Source organism: Heterodontus francisci, chromosome 5 (genome assembly GCF_036365525.1).
Source record: "Heterodontus francisci isolate sHetFra1 chromosome 5, sHetFra1.hap1, whole genome shotgun sequence".
NCBI classification, from domain to species: domain Eukaryota; kingdom Metazoa; phylum Chordata; class Chondrichthyes; order Heterodontiformes; family Heterodontidae; genus Heterodontus; species Heterodontus francisci.
The window spans coordinates 114,370,345-114,384,794 of record NC_090375.1 but is presented as its reverse complement, the minus strand read 5'-3'; positions in this window follow the sequence as shown (position 1 = coordinate 114,384,794).

Below are 14,450 nucleotides of genomic sequence, written 5' to 3'. Positions count from 1 at the left end.
CATCCCTTCCATTTCCTGATTTACAGCTATTTCTGGGATGTCACATGTATCCTCTATAGTGAAGAACGATGCAAAATACCTGTTCAATTCATTTGTCATCTCCTTATTTTCCCTTATTAATTCCCAGACTCACTTTCTATAAGACCAACATTCACTTCGTTAACTCTTCTTTTTTCAATATCTATGGAAGCTCTTACTATCAGCTTTTATATTTCTAGCTAGCTTTCTCTTGTACTCTAATTTTTCCTTTCTTATCAATCTTTTAATCATTCTTTGCTGTTCTTTATATTCTGTCCAATCTTCTGACCTGCCACTCATCTTTGCGTAATTCTATGCTTTTTCTTTAAGTTTGATACTACCTTTAACTTTTTTAGTTAACCACGGATGGTGGGTCCTCCCCTTGGAATTTTTCTTTCTTGTTGGAATGTTTCTATTCTATACTAAAATATCCCCTTAAATGTCTACCATCGCATCTCTATTGACCTTAACCTACTTTGCCAGTTCACTTTTGCTAGCTCTGCTTTCATGTCCTCATAATTGCTCTTATTTAAGTTTAAAATACTTGTCTTAGACTCACTCTTCTCTCCCTCAAACAGAATGTAAAATTCAATTATATTATGATTGCCCCTACCTAGGTGCGCCTTAACTATGAGGTCATTAATTAATCCTATCTCGTTGCACAATACCAGGTCTAGTATAGCCTGCTGTCTGGTTGGCTCCATAATGTGCTGTTCAAAGAAACTATCCGGAAAACATTCTATGAACTCCTCATCTAGGCTACCTTTGCCCATCTGATTTTTCCAGTCTGTATTTAGATTAAAATCCCCATGATTATCACCATACCTTTCTGACAGGCTCCCATTATTTCTTCCTTTATACTCTGTCCTACCATGTGGTTACTGTTAAGGGGCCTGTACACCACTCCCATAAGTGACTGTATACCGTTATCAATTTTCATCTCTATCCAAACGGCTTCTACATCCTGGTTTCCTGAACATAGGCCCTCCCTCTCTAATGTGCTAATACACAGTAATTAACAGAGCCACCCCTCCACCTTTTCCTAGCTTCCTGTCCTTCCTAAAAGTTATGTACCCTTCAATATTTAGGTCCCAATCTATGTCATCCTGCAGCCATGTCTCTGTAATGGCTATCAGATCGTACTTATTTATTTCTATTTGTGCTATGAGTTCATCTGTTTTGTTTCAAATTTTTTTTATTCATTCATGGGTTGTGGGCATCGCTGGCTAGGCCAGCATTTACTGCCCATCCCTAATTGCCCTTGAGAAGGTGGTGGTGAGCTGCCTTCTTGAAGTGCTGCAGTCCATGTAGGGTAGGTACACAGTGCTGTTAGGAAGAGAGTTCCAGGATTTTGACCCAGCGACAGTGAAGGATCGGCGATATAGTTCCAAGTCAGAATGGTGTGTGACTTGGAGGGGAACTTACAGGTGGTGGCGTTCCCTTGTATTTGCTGTCCTTGTCCTTCTAGTTGGTAGAGGTCGTGGGTTTGGAAGGTGCTGTCTAAGGAGCCTTGGTGCTTTGCTGCAGTGCATCTTGTAGATGGTACACACCGCTGCCACTGTGTGTCGGTGGTGGAGGGAGTGAATGTTTATGGATGGGGTGCCAATCAAGCAGGCTGCTTTGTCCTGGATGGTGTCGAGCTTCTTGAGTGTTGTTGGAGCTGCACCCATCCAGGCAAGTGGAGAGTATTCCATCACACTCCTGACATGTGCCTTGTAGATGGTGGACAGGCTTTGGGGAGTCAGGAGGTGAGTTACTCACTGCGGGACTCCGAGCCTCTGACCTGCTCTTGTAGCCACGGTATTTATATGGCTACTCCAGTTCAGTTTCTGGTCAATGGTAACCCCAAGGATGTTGATAGTGGGGGATTCAGCGATCATAATGCCATTGAATGTCAAGGGGTGATGGTTATTTTCTCTCTTATTGGAGATGGTCATTGCCTGGCACTTGTGTGGCATGAATGTTACTTGCCGCTTATCAGCCCAAGCCTGGATAGTGTCGAAGTCTTGCTGCATTTCTACACGGACTGCTTCAGTAGCTGAGGAGCCGCGAATGGTGCTGAACATTGTGCAATCATCAGCAAACATCCCCACTTCTGACCTTATGATTGAAGGAAGGTCATTGATGAAGCAGCTGAAGATGGTTGGGCCCAGGACACTACCCTGAGGAACTCCTGCAGTGATGTCCTGGAGCTGAGATGATTGACCTCCAACTACCACAACCATCTTCCTTTGCAGTAGGTACGACTCCAACCAGCAGAGAGTTTCCCCCTGATGCCCATTGACTGCAGTTTTGCTCGGGCTCCTTGATGCCATACTCAGTCAAATGCTGCCTTGATGTCAGGGGCAGTCACTCTCACCTCACCTCTTGAGTTCAGCTATTTTGTCCATGTTTGAACCAAGGCTGTAATGAGGTCAGGAGCTGAGTGGCCCTGGCGAAACCCAAACTGACTGTCACTGAGTAGGTTATTGCTAAGCAAGTGCCACTTGATGGCACTGTTGACGACACCTTTCATCACTTTACTGATGATCAAGAGTAAGCTGATGGGGCAGTAACTGGTCAGGTTGGATTTGTCCTGCATTTTGAGTACAGGACATACCTGGGCAATTTTCCACATTGCCAGGTAGATGCCAATGTTGTAGCTGTATTGGAACAGCTTGGCTAGGGGCGTGGCAAGTTCTGGAGCACAGGTTGGAATGCTACTTGCATTCAGATACAGAGCCTTTAGTTTTGTCCTTTTATTATTTTTGTAAAGTCTGGCCTTGACTACTGATTTATTTGTAGATTTGTACTCTGTATCCCTATCTGTCACAGTCTGTTTATCATTTCCCATATTAATACCTTTCTCTCTTGCCTTGTCTCTACTCTTTGATTTACCACATCTTCCCAAATTTGATCCCTTGCCCCCACTATTTAGTTAAACCCTCTCTACTTCCCTCGTTATGCGGCTCGCTAGAACACCAGCCCCAGCACGGTTCAGGTGTAGACCATCCCAACGGTACAGCCCCCACTTTCCCCAGTACTGGTGCCAGTGCCCCACGAACCAGAACCCACTTCTACCACACCAATCTTTGAGCCACGCATTTATTTCTGTAATCTTATTTGCCTTATGCCAATCTGTATGCGGCTCAGGTAATGATCCATAGATTATTACCTTTGAAGTTCTGCTTCTTAATTTGGAGCCTAGCTCCTCATACTGACTATTCAGAACCTCCTTCTTTGTCCTGCCTATGTTATTGGTACCTACATGGACCACGACAACTGGATCCACCCCTTCCACTGTAAGTTCCTCTCCAGGCCTGAGCAGATATACTGAAGCCTGGCACCGGGCAGGCAACACAGCCTTCCGGACTTTAGTTTTAGTTTGCTGCAGAGAACAGTTCCCCTCAATCAATTCCCCTCACTATACTGTCCCCTACTACCACTACATTCCTTTTTGCTCCCCCCACTTGAATGGCTTCTTGTACTACAGGGCCCTGGTCAGTTAGCTCATCCACCTGCAGCCCCCACTCTCATCCAAACAAGCTGAAAGAACCTCAAACCTGTTGGACAATCACAAAGGCTGAGGCTCCTGCATTCCTGTCCTCTGGGTTTGCTTAGCTGCCTCAGCTGCAGCCACACTCTCCTGTCCCTGACCAAATCAGAAGATCCTATCCTAAGGGGTGTAACTGCCTCCTGGTACAAAGTGTCCAGGTAACTTTCCCTTCTGCGATGTGTTGCAGTGTCTGCAGCTTGGCCTTCAGCTCGATGACTCTGAGCCGAAGTTTCTCGAGCCACAAACACTGCAGACGTGTTTGCCCCGGATCACATTGGCATCCCAGAGCCCTCGCATGCTGCAGCCATGCCACATCACCTGTCCTGCCATCCTTAATGTGTTTTAATTAACTACTTAATTCTATATTAGTAAGAAACATTGCTTTATCGACCCCGAGCTTGGGGAGTGGTTTAGAAATGTTGGTGCTGAGCTGAGTTTTGGACGATGTGTCCTATAAGAACTGCCCCGAACACTGAGCCCACTGCCCTTTGTGCGATCCTCAGTTTGGTTCAGGTTGCTCTGTGCTGGACAGTTTTGACATGTGAAGTCCAAATGCAGAATGGCTTTGACTAAGGTTCTCAGTTCAGAATTGTCACTTTCACACAGATCCGGAGTCCAAACCAGAATCCAAGGAGATATGGAACAAGATTGGGCCTGTTAAATGTGGCCAACTTGGGAGCCTGACCACATCTTGTGTAGTGCAGGGGGATTCTGGCTACAGTTTCAGGGTGAATATCAGCAGATTAGAGGATTACAGCTAGGGTATTGGGACATTTCTCCTATTACTACCAGTTAAGTGTAGTGAGTTATTATATTACTGTAGGTTATGAGGGGAATCTGAATGTTGTAACTTTACTATTAGTTATTAGTGCAATTCAGTGAGTTGAAGTTCCTCCCACCTCTGGTTTCTGCTCTGTGAATTGCTTCACCACCTTTTGGTTCTCCTTTTCCCCAATGAAATCTTAAGCCTTGTTCATTCAGGAGTAACTGAGTTTTTTAATTGGTACAGTAAGTCTTAATTAAATGCTGACAAACCTCTCTGGTCCGAAAAAGATAATTTTACAAGCGTGGTGTCTCATTCCTTCAGAAGACTATTAATGTTACAGATTGTTAAAAGAAAATAAATCTTTAATTTTTAAAAAATATTTGTTTTTTTTATTTAAGTTTCTCCCTTAATCCCACGTGTATGCCCCAATCTTTACTTCAGTTTCTGAACAATGATTTAAATGTAATTTATATTTCCTGTTTCTTACTTCCTGCTTTTCTATCTGTGAGGATTCTTCAATGTGATTGGTTGATCAACCTCCCGGCTGCTTGCCCTGTTCACAGACACCACAGATTCCCAGTAGAGGGTGCTGAATTAAAACTGACATCAGAAAGGAGGAAATTAGTGCCCTGGAGCCCGCTACAAGCTGTGGGCAGCTTTTTTCAAGGTGACTGGTAAGTGCCTCTCCTTTGGCGTTGACCACAAAATCCTTGGCCAGCATTCTTTAAAATAGTTTTTAAATTGTTAAGGGTTAAAAATAATAGTTTCTCCTGAGATGCATCCAGGCCTCATGGGTTGCTACACTGAATTTTGCAGTGCTGTTTTGGAGAACTGCAAAGAAAACCCTTTAAGTAAGTGTTAAAACAGAGAAAAGAATACATCAGAATCACAGTCTATTTCATCTGGTCTCAGACATAAAATTCTAACAGGACTGAACAGGGTAGATGTAGGACGGATGTTCCTGATGGTGGGGGAGTCCAGAACCAGGGGTCATAGTCTTAAAATATAGGGTAAACCTTTCAGGATTGAGATGAGGAGAAATTACTTCACCCAGAGAGTGGTGAGCCTGTGGAATTCGCTACCACAGAAAGCAGTTGAGGCCAAAACATTGTATGTTTTTAAGAAGGAGTTAGATATAGCTCTTGAGTCTAAAGGGATCAAAGGGTATGGGGAGAAAGCGGGAACAGGTTACTGAGTTGGATGATCAGCCATGATCATAATGAATGGCGGAGCAGGCTCGAAGGGCCGAATGGCCTACTCCTGCTCCTATTTTCTATGTTTCTCTAAGCTCTAATAATTTCTTTAAAAAGCTTGAACTTATTCTCTTTTAGAGGAGGTCTTAAAATTTAAAACCCCACTAGTACAATCACCCTCAAGGTGTGGGACTGCTGGCTGGGTGTCAAGCTCATGAGAAGTGCGGTAATGAAAATACAGAACTAAACTGAAGAGTTATAAAAAAACTTGACTTTTCTTTTCAAAAAGTGGACAAGGTGCTACAAAACTGTAGGTTGTACCTGTATATTCAACCTGTCTCACTCTTTTTAAGGACAAACGGATACATTCTAAGCTAAGAGGTGTCAATTACACACATCCTGGAACCATCAACAGACATTCCTGAATTGAATGTGTTCTTCTGAAACAAAAAAGGTGTGAAGTAGCCACATCCTGGTCAATTGTTGGTCTTCACAGGGAGGCAGCCATGTGTCTCCAAACAGAAACAAAGGTGAGAGATTTTGATCTTAAAAACTAGCTCTCTGGAGCAAATTCTACACTTCAACTTGGTACAGCAGAGAACTGAAAGTGACCACTGCCTCCAGACTAAAGTCTCAACCACCTGGAAACAACAAACACCCAGCCTGCAACTTTAAAAGAGAAACTGTCCTCCGAGAAGATTCAACATGTTTACCATGAACCCCGAACACCTACCTCACTTCAAACCACTTATCCTTTTCCTCTCTATCTATTTATTCTTGTATGTGTGTGTGCAAGTGAATGCATGTGTGGGCTGTGACCATTTTGGGAATGAATATTGTTCAATAAATAGCTAATCTTCTGTTTTAAACCTACAAGAAAATCTGTCACTGTCTGTTTATTTGACAAATAAAACACAAGGGGTTAAAACACGAGTAACAAAGACACTTGCTGTGGTCAGTTGGGAGGTGAACAATGGGAACCACCCACACCACTTACCACCTGGCCCTAACATGGGTGAATCTGTAACAGGTAAGGTGTCACAATTTTTCGTTGAAAGTTCCTATCACAGCGCTAATTACCACTACAACAATGCTACAGGTACAATCATTCACAAATTTTACATGGTTCTTTTTAATGAAACATTGCTCCACATAGCAAATTTATTATATTTAATATTATAAAACTGAGCTAGGAGTTGGTTAAGTGGAATGTGCCCTTAAGGTGAGAAAGTGTGTATTCCATATCGGCAAAAAGAGACCCCAAAGGTAGGTGTACACTTGTCTATAGCTTGATTTGGATACGTTTAAATATGGCAATGGGTTTCTACATGTCTGACATCTGGCTGACCCAATAAAAAGGTCACAGTGATTTATTTTGGTTGTATAGTGAGTTTGAGCTACTATGCGATATACCATAGTGCACCATGACCTGAATTCATGACTACATGGTAACTTTCCAAACTCAGTGAAATATGTCAAAAGAAGGTGCCAGGTGGGCACCAACTAATTCTTGATAGGAAAGGTGAGCTATCCTTACCAACAACTCCCAGATAAAACAATCAACACCTAAATAAAAAGATGAATGGATATCTGGGAAGGAACTGTAATCAGTTATCTGATGCTAACTGGGTGGTGGCTGGCAGAGTGTTACAATTGGCTTCAACGTCAGGTTCCCTTTCTTGATTACCATCACCTGAAAAGTTTGTGTGTGTCAGCTTTGGGCTGAGTTGTGATAATTGTCCATAGTTGAATAGCCTTGGCTCAGTTGGTAGTACTCTTGCCTCTGAGCCAGTAGGTTGTGGGTTCAAGACCCATTCTAGAATTTGAACACAAAAATTAAAGCTGCCACTCCAGTGCAGTACTGAGGGAGTGCTGCACTGTTGAATTTGTGGTCTTTGGGATGAGACATTAAACCTAGGCGCCATCTGCCCTCTGGTGGATGTAAAAGATCTCACAGCACTATTTTGAAGGAGAGCAGTGGCGTTATCCCTGGTGTCCTGACCAATATTTAACTCTCAATCAACATCACAAAATCAGATTATCTGGTCATTAACATATTACAGTTTGTGGGAGCTTTCTATGCACAAATTGGCTGCCACATTTCCTACATTACAATAGTAATTACACTTCGAAAAGTACTTCATTGCCTGTAAAGCACTTTGGATGAACAATGGTGGCGAAAGGCACTATATAAATGCAAGTCTTTCTTTTCTTTGTACCAGCTCTGACTAGGATCACGGGTGAAGAATGGTCATTTGGATGTGATAGCAGATAGTCTAGGGCCTGTGGAAGCCTACCCCAATAACTTCAGGAAAGGAGGAAAAGTACTGGAGAAGAGATTAGAATGTGGCACACAGTTTGTATGCCACTACATTATATAAGCACAGTTAATTGAGCATTAGTGAAATTATTATAGTGAAAACATGTTAAATTGGATGTTCTTGTATTAATTTTAACTGCTTTCAGTGAAGAAGCTACATTCAAGTTTTAGAATGCATGTTGGTAACTGGAATATATCCAAAATACAGCAGATGGCAGTGTACAATACAGAACTTAATCAATGACCCTAACTTTAAAGCAATTTGGAAAAGAAGTGTGTTAAACTGATAATCATGTATTCTCGATATCAGCATATTAATAATTTTCCAACTTCAGGAGTGCATTTTTGAAATTTGGGCATGTTCTCTGCATGTTTTTCTGACTATCTAAATTAATCACATCATGCAACCCTGTCTAAATGTGAGTAGGAATGGCAGAATATGAAGCAGAAATAATATCATGAATATAAAAATGAGCTTTTGTGTATATACATGTATAATTGAATGGATTAGCAGTTTACAGCTTTACCCCTTTCACTTAGTTTGCACTATGTGGAAACACCAATTTATCCTTTTTCTCTGTAGCTTAATTTTACTGATGGCAATATTATTAGATTAATATTAATGCATTTGTTTGATGCTGATCTGACTGCTACTAACTCCTTGAAATAAATGGCTTAATGCCTGTGATAGAATAATGAACACAGGAATATCATACAAAAACATTAAGCACTTGTCTGCTAATTCTGCCAACAGTAATTTTTAAACTTTTATCTATCTTTTTCTCTCTCTATTGCAGTCTGCCTTAGTTTCTTTTTCTCTCTTTTGCAGTTTTGTTTCTCTCTCTGTTTTGGTTTAATCAGCAATGCTTCTCCTATTATGCTACTCCTGAAGTGGCCTAGCAAACCACTCAGTTGTATCAAACCGCTACAAAAATGTATAATAAGAATAAAACCAGATGGACCACCCAGCAACAAGTTGGGCATCTGTTTCAGACATGGCACAGGCACACCCAGTCAACCCTGAAAAGTCCTCTTCACTAATATCTGGGGACTTTATCCAAAAGTGGGAGCTATCCCATAGAATAGTTAAGCAACTGCCTGACATAGTCATACTCACGGAATCATACCTTACAGACAATGTCCCAGTCTCCTCCATCACCATCCCCAGGTATGTCCTGTTCCACCGGCAAGAAAGATCTATCAAAGGTAGCACTACAGTGATGTACAGTCAGGAGGGACTGGCCCTGGGAGTCCTCAACATTGACTCCGGACCTCATGAAGTCTCATGGCATAGGGTAAAACTTGGGCAAGTAAACCTCCTGCTGATTACCACCTACTGCCCTCCCTCAGCTGTTGAATTAGTACTCTTCCATGTTGAACAACACTTGGGAGAAGCACTGAGGGTAACAAGGGCACAGAATGTACTCTGGGTAGGGGATTTCAATGCCCACCACAAGAGTGGCTTGGTAGCACTACTACTGACGGAGCTGGCCAAGTCCTGAAGGAAATAACTGCCAGACTGGGCTTATGGCAGGTGGTGAGAAACCGCCTGCCATAATAAGGAAAAACCCACTTGACCTCGTCCTCAATCTACCTGAATTATTCATGACAGTATTGGTAGGAATGACCACTGCACAGTCCTGTTTTCGCATCAAGTCCATCCTCCATTGTCATAGAGTCATACAGTCGTACAGCTTAGAAACAGGCCCTTCGGCCCACCGTGTCCATGCCACCTATAATGCCTATCTATACTAATCCCACCTGCCTGCATTAATTTCATATCCCTCTATGCCTTGCTCATTCAAGTACCTGTCCAGATGCCTCTTAAATGTCACTACTGTTCCTGCCTCCACCACCTCCTCTGGCAGCTCATTCTAGATACCCACTATTCTTTATGTGAAAAATGTACCCTTTTGATCCCCTTTAACTTCCTCCCTCTCACCTTAAAGCTATTCCCTCTAGTTTCAGTCATCCCTACCATGGGAAACAGACTCTGGCTATCTACCCTATCTATGCCTCTCATAATTTTATATACCTCTGTCATGTCCCCTGTCAGCCTCCTTCGCTCCAGGGAAAACAGACCTAGCCTGTCCAATCTCTCTTTATAACTCAAGCCCTCCAAACCAGGCAACATCCTTGTGAATCTTTTCTGCACCCTCTCTAGCTTAATCACATCTTTCCTGTAGTGCGGCGACCAGAACTGCACACAGTACACCAAATGCGGCCTAACCAACGTTATGTACAACTGTAACATGACATCCCAACTCTTGTACCCAATGCCTCAGCCAATGAAGGCAAGCATGCCATACTCCTTCTTCACCACCCTGTCTTCCTGTGTTGCCACCTTCAAGGAACTATGTACTTGTACTCAAGAACACTCTCCAGGGCCCTGCCATTCACTGTATATGCCCTGCCCTGGTTTAACTTCCCAAAATGCATCACTTCACACTTGTCTGCGTTAAATTCCATTTGCCACTCCCTTGCCCACTTTCCCAGTTGATCTATACCCTGTTGTAACCTTAGACAACCTTCTTCACTGTCCACTATACCACCAATTTTGGTGTCATCTGCAAACTTACTAATCACGCCCCTTACATTCACATCCAAGTCATTAATATATATGACTAACAACAGAGGGCCCAGCAACGATCCCTGCGGCACACCACTGGTCACCGGCCTCCAATCCGAAAAACAACCCTCCACTACCACCCTCTGCCTCCTATCACCAAGCCAATTTTGTATCCAATTTGCTAGCTCACCCTGGATCCCATGTGTTTGAATTGTGCTTAGCATTACCACTGTGCTAAGTGGGATAGATTCAGAACGGACCTAGCAGCTCAAAACTGGGCATCCATGAGGCTCTGTGGGCCAATAGCAGCAGCAGAATTGTACTCTACCACAGTGTCATCGCCTGGCATATCCCTCACTCTTCCATTACCATCAAGCCAGGGGATCAACCATGGTTTGATGAGGAATGTGGAAGAGCAGCACCAGGAGTACCTAAAAATGAAGTGCCAACCTGGTGAAGCTACAATACAAGACTACATGCATGCTAAAAAGCAGAGGCAGCATTCTATAAACAGAGCTAAGTGATCCCACAACCAACAGAGAGATCAAAGCTCTGTGGTCCTTCCACATCCAAACATGAATGGTGGTGGACAATTAAACAACTAATGGGAGCAGGAGGCTCCACAACATCCATATCGTCAATATTGGAAGAGCCCAGCACATCAGTGCAAAAGCAAAGCTGAAGCAGTTGCAACCATCGTCAGCCAGAAGTGCTGAGTCTTGGCCTCCTCCTGAAGTTGCTACCATCATAGATGCCAGTCTTCAGCCAATTTGATTCACTTCACGTGTTATGAAGAAATGGCTGAGTGTATTGGATACAGCAAAGGCAATAGGCCCCAGCAACATCACAGAATTGTTACAGCACAGAAGGAGGTCATTCAGCCCTTTGTTTCTGTGCCAGCTCTCCAAAGGAGCAATTTACCTAGTGCCACTCCCCCGCCTTTTCCCCGACTGTAGTGCCGAAGACCTGTGCTCCAGTACTAGTCGCTCCTCTAGCCAAGCTGTTCCAGTACAGCTACAGCACTGGCATCTACTGTACACAGTGGAAAATTGCACTGGTATGCCCTGTCCACAAAAAAGCAGGACAAATCCAATCCAGCCAATTACTGTCCCATCAGTCTACTCTCAATCATGAGCAACATGATGGAAGGGATCATCGATAGTGCTATCAAGCGGCACTTACTCACCAATCATCTGCTCACTGATGCTCATTTTGGGTTCTGCCAGGAAAGCTTGGCTCCAGCCTTCAATACAGCCTTGGTCCAAACATGGACAACAGAGCTGAATTCCAGAGATGAGGTGTGAGTGACTGCCCTTGACATCAAGGCAACCTTTGACTGAGTATGGCATCAAGGAGCTCTGGCAAAATTGAAGTCAGTGGGAATCAGAGGAAAACTCTCCACTGGTTGGAGTCACATCTAGCACAAAGGAAGATGGTTGTGGTTGTTGGAAGCCAATCATCACAACCCCAGGCCATTGCTGCAGGAGTTCCTCAAGGTAGTATCCTTAGTCCAACCATATTCAACTGCTTCATCAATAACTGTCGTGTATTGTTCATTTGATATGTAGTGTATTGTTCATTTGAGGCCACCGTACATGCTTGGCGTAGCATGCATAGTGTGCCACTAGAGGGAGTCAATAATAAAGTTTCTGGTTTAAGCAGCAAACATGCACCAAGACCTGGACAGCATTCACACTTGAGCTCGTAAGTAGCAGGTAAACATTTGTGTCATACAAGTGCCAGGAAATGGCCATCTCCAACAGAAGAGATTCTAACCAACTCTACTTGACATTTGATGACATTATTATCGCCAAATTCGCCATTATCAATATTTTAGGTGCCACCACTGACTTAACTGGACCAGGTACACAAATAGTTTGGCTCCAAAAGAGGTCAGAGGCTGTGTAGTCTAGGGCAAGTGATTCACCTCCTAACTCCCAAAGCTTTTCTACCACCAATAAGGCACAAGTCAGGAGTGTGATGGAATTGTCTGGATGAGTGCAGCTCCAACTACACTCAAGAAGCCCAATACCATCCAGGACAAAGCAGCTCAATTGATTGGCACCACATCCACCACCTTAAACATTCCCTGCCTGCACCACAGATGCAACGTGGCTGCAACATGTACCCTCTACAAGATGCACTGCAGCAACTCACTAGGTTTTCTTTGACAGCACCTTCCAAACCCACAACCTCTACCACCTAGAACAACAAGGGCAGCAGGCAAGTGGGAACACCACCACCTGCATGTTGCCCTCCCTGTCACAAACCATTGTGACCCGGAAATATATCGCTGTTCCTTCATCGTCTGGGTGTGCAGATTGCAAGCTGAATGTGGAGTTTCTAGTTTGGTGAGTAGCGAGTTCGGTGAAGGGAGGAGGAGGTGCTCCATTTTCTACTTTTTTTCCCTACATTTTTAGCGCTCCAGTATTTGGTTCTTGCTTCGGTGCAGTGGAAGATGCTGTTTGGTGAGCACCTGGTAAGCTATTCTACTTATAATAAATAGTCTGTAAAGGCAGGGCAGCTCTGCCGAATGGAATGTCTGTAGCATGTGGGAAGACATGGACACACCATGTGTCCTAGACAGACACATCTGCAGGAAGTGCCACCGACTGCAGAATCTTGAGCTCCAGGTTTTGGAACTCGAGCGGCGGCTGGAGTCACTGTTGTGCATCCGCGAGGTGGAGGACTACGTGGATAGCACATTTAGGGAGATGGTCACACCGCAGGTTAGAAGCATGCAGGCAGATAGGGAATGGGTGACCACCAGGCAGTCTAAGTGAACCAGACAGGTAGTGCAGGAGTCCCCTGAGATAATCTCACTCGCTAATTGGTTTTCCATTTTGGATACTGGTGAGGGCGATGGTTCCTCAGAGGAGTACAGTCAGAGGCAAGTTTGTGGCACCACAGTTGACTCAGCTGCACAGGAGGGGAGGAAGGAGAGTGGAAGAGCAGTAGTGATAGGGGATTTGTTAGTTAGGGGAACAGTTGGCATTTCGGCGGCAGTAAACGTGACTCCAGGATGGTGTGTTGCCTCCCTGGTGCCAGGGTCAAGGATGTCACGGAGCGGCTGCAAGACATTCTTCTGGGGGAGGGTGAACAGCCAGAGGTCGTGGTCGCACATTGGCACCAATGACATAGGTAAGAAGGGGGATGAGGTCCTGAAAGCAGATTTTAGGGAGCTAGGAAGGAGTTTAAAAAGCAGGACCTCAAAAGCAGTAATCTCAAGGTCATTCCCAGTCCCACATGCTCGTGAGCATAGAAATAGGAGAATTGAGCGATTGAACATGTGGCTGGAGAACTGTTGTGGGAGGGAGGGCATCAGATTTCGGAGACAATTTGACCGGTTCTGGGGCAGGTGGGGGGGTTGCATCTTAGCAGGACTGGGATGAATATCCTCGCAGGGAGATTTGCTAATTCTGTTGAGGAGGGTTTAAACTAAATTGTCAGGGGGATGGGAACTTGAGAGGGAGCTCAGATTGGAGGGAAGCAAACTGGTAACTTGTCAGGGGTGTGGAAACCAGGAGCAAGTATCAGAGAGGAATACCAAGGTGCACAGAATACTGGGGGAGATAGATAGCATGAGAGTAGGGAATAGTAAGTTATTAGGTGGGGTCAGAGTAAGGCAGAAAGTAATAAAGGTCTGAATCAGGGTTAATGTGCATGTATGTGAATGCACGGAGTGTGGTTAATAAGACTGGTGAGGTAAAGGTGCAGATTGCCATGTGGAAATATGATGTTGTGGCTGTAACAGAGACCTGGCTCAAAGTACGGCAGGACTGGGTGCTAAATATTCCTGGATACAAGGTGTTCAGGAAAGATAGGAAAGGGAAAAAAGGGGGAGTGATGGTGCGATTGATTAAGGAGAGCATTGCAGTGCTCAAGAAAAAGGATGTGCCAGAGGGGTTGAGGACAGAATCAATTTGTCTAGAGCTAAGGAACAAAAGAGGTGCCATTACAATGCTTGGTGTTGTCTATTGGCCACCAGCTAGTGGGAAGGATGTGGAGGAACAAATTTGCAAGGAAATTACAGAGAGATGCAAAAATTA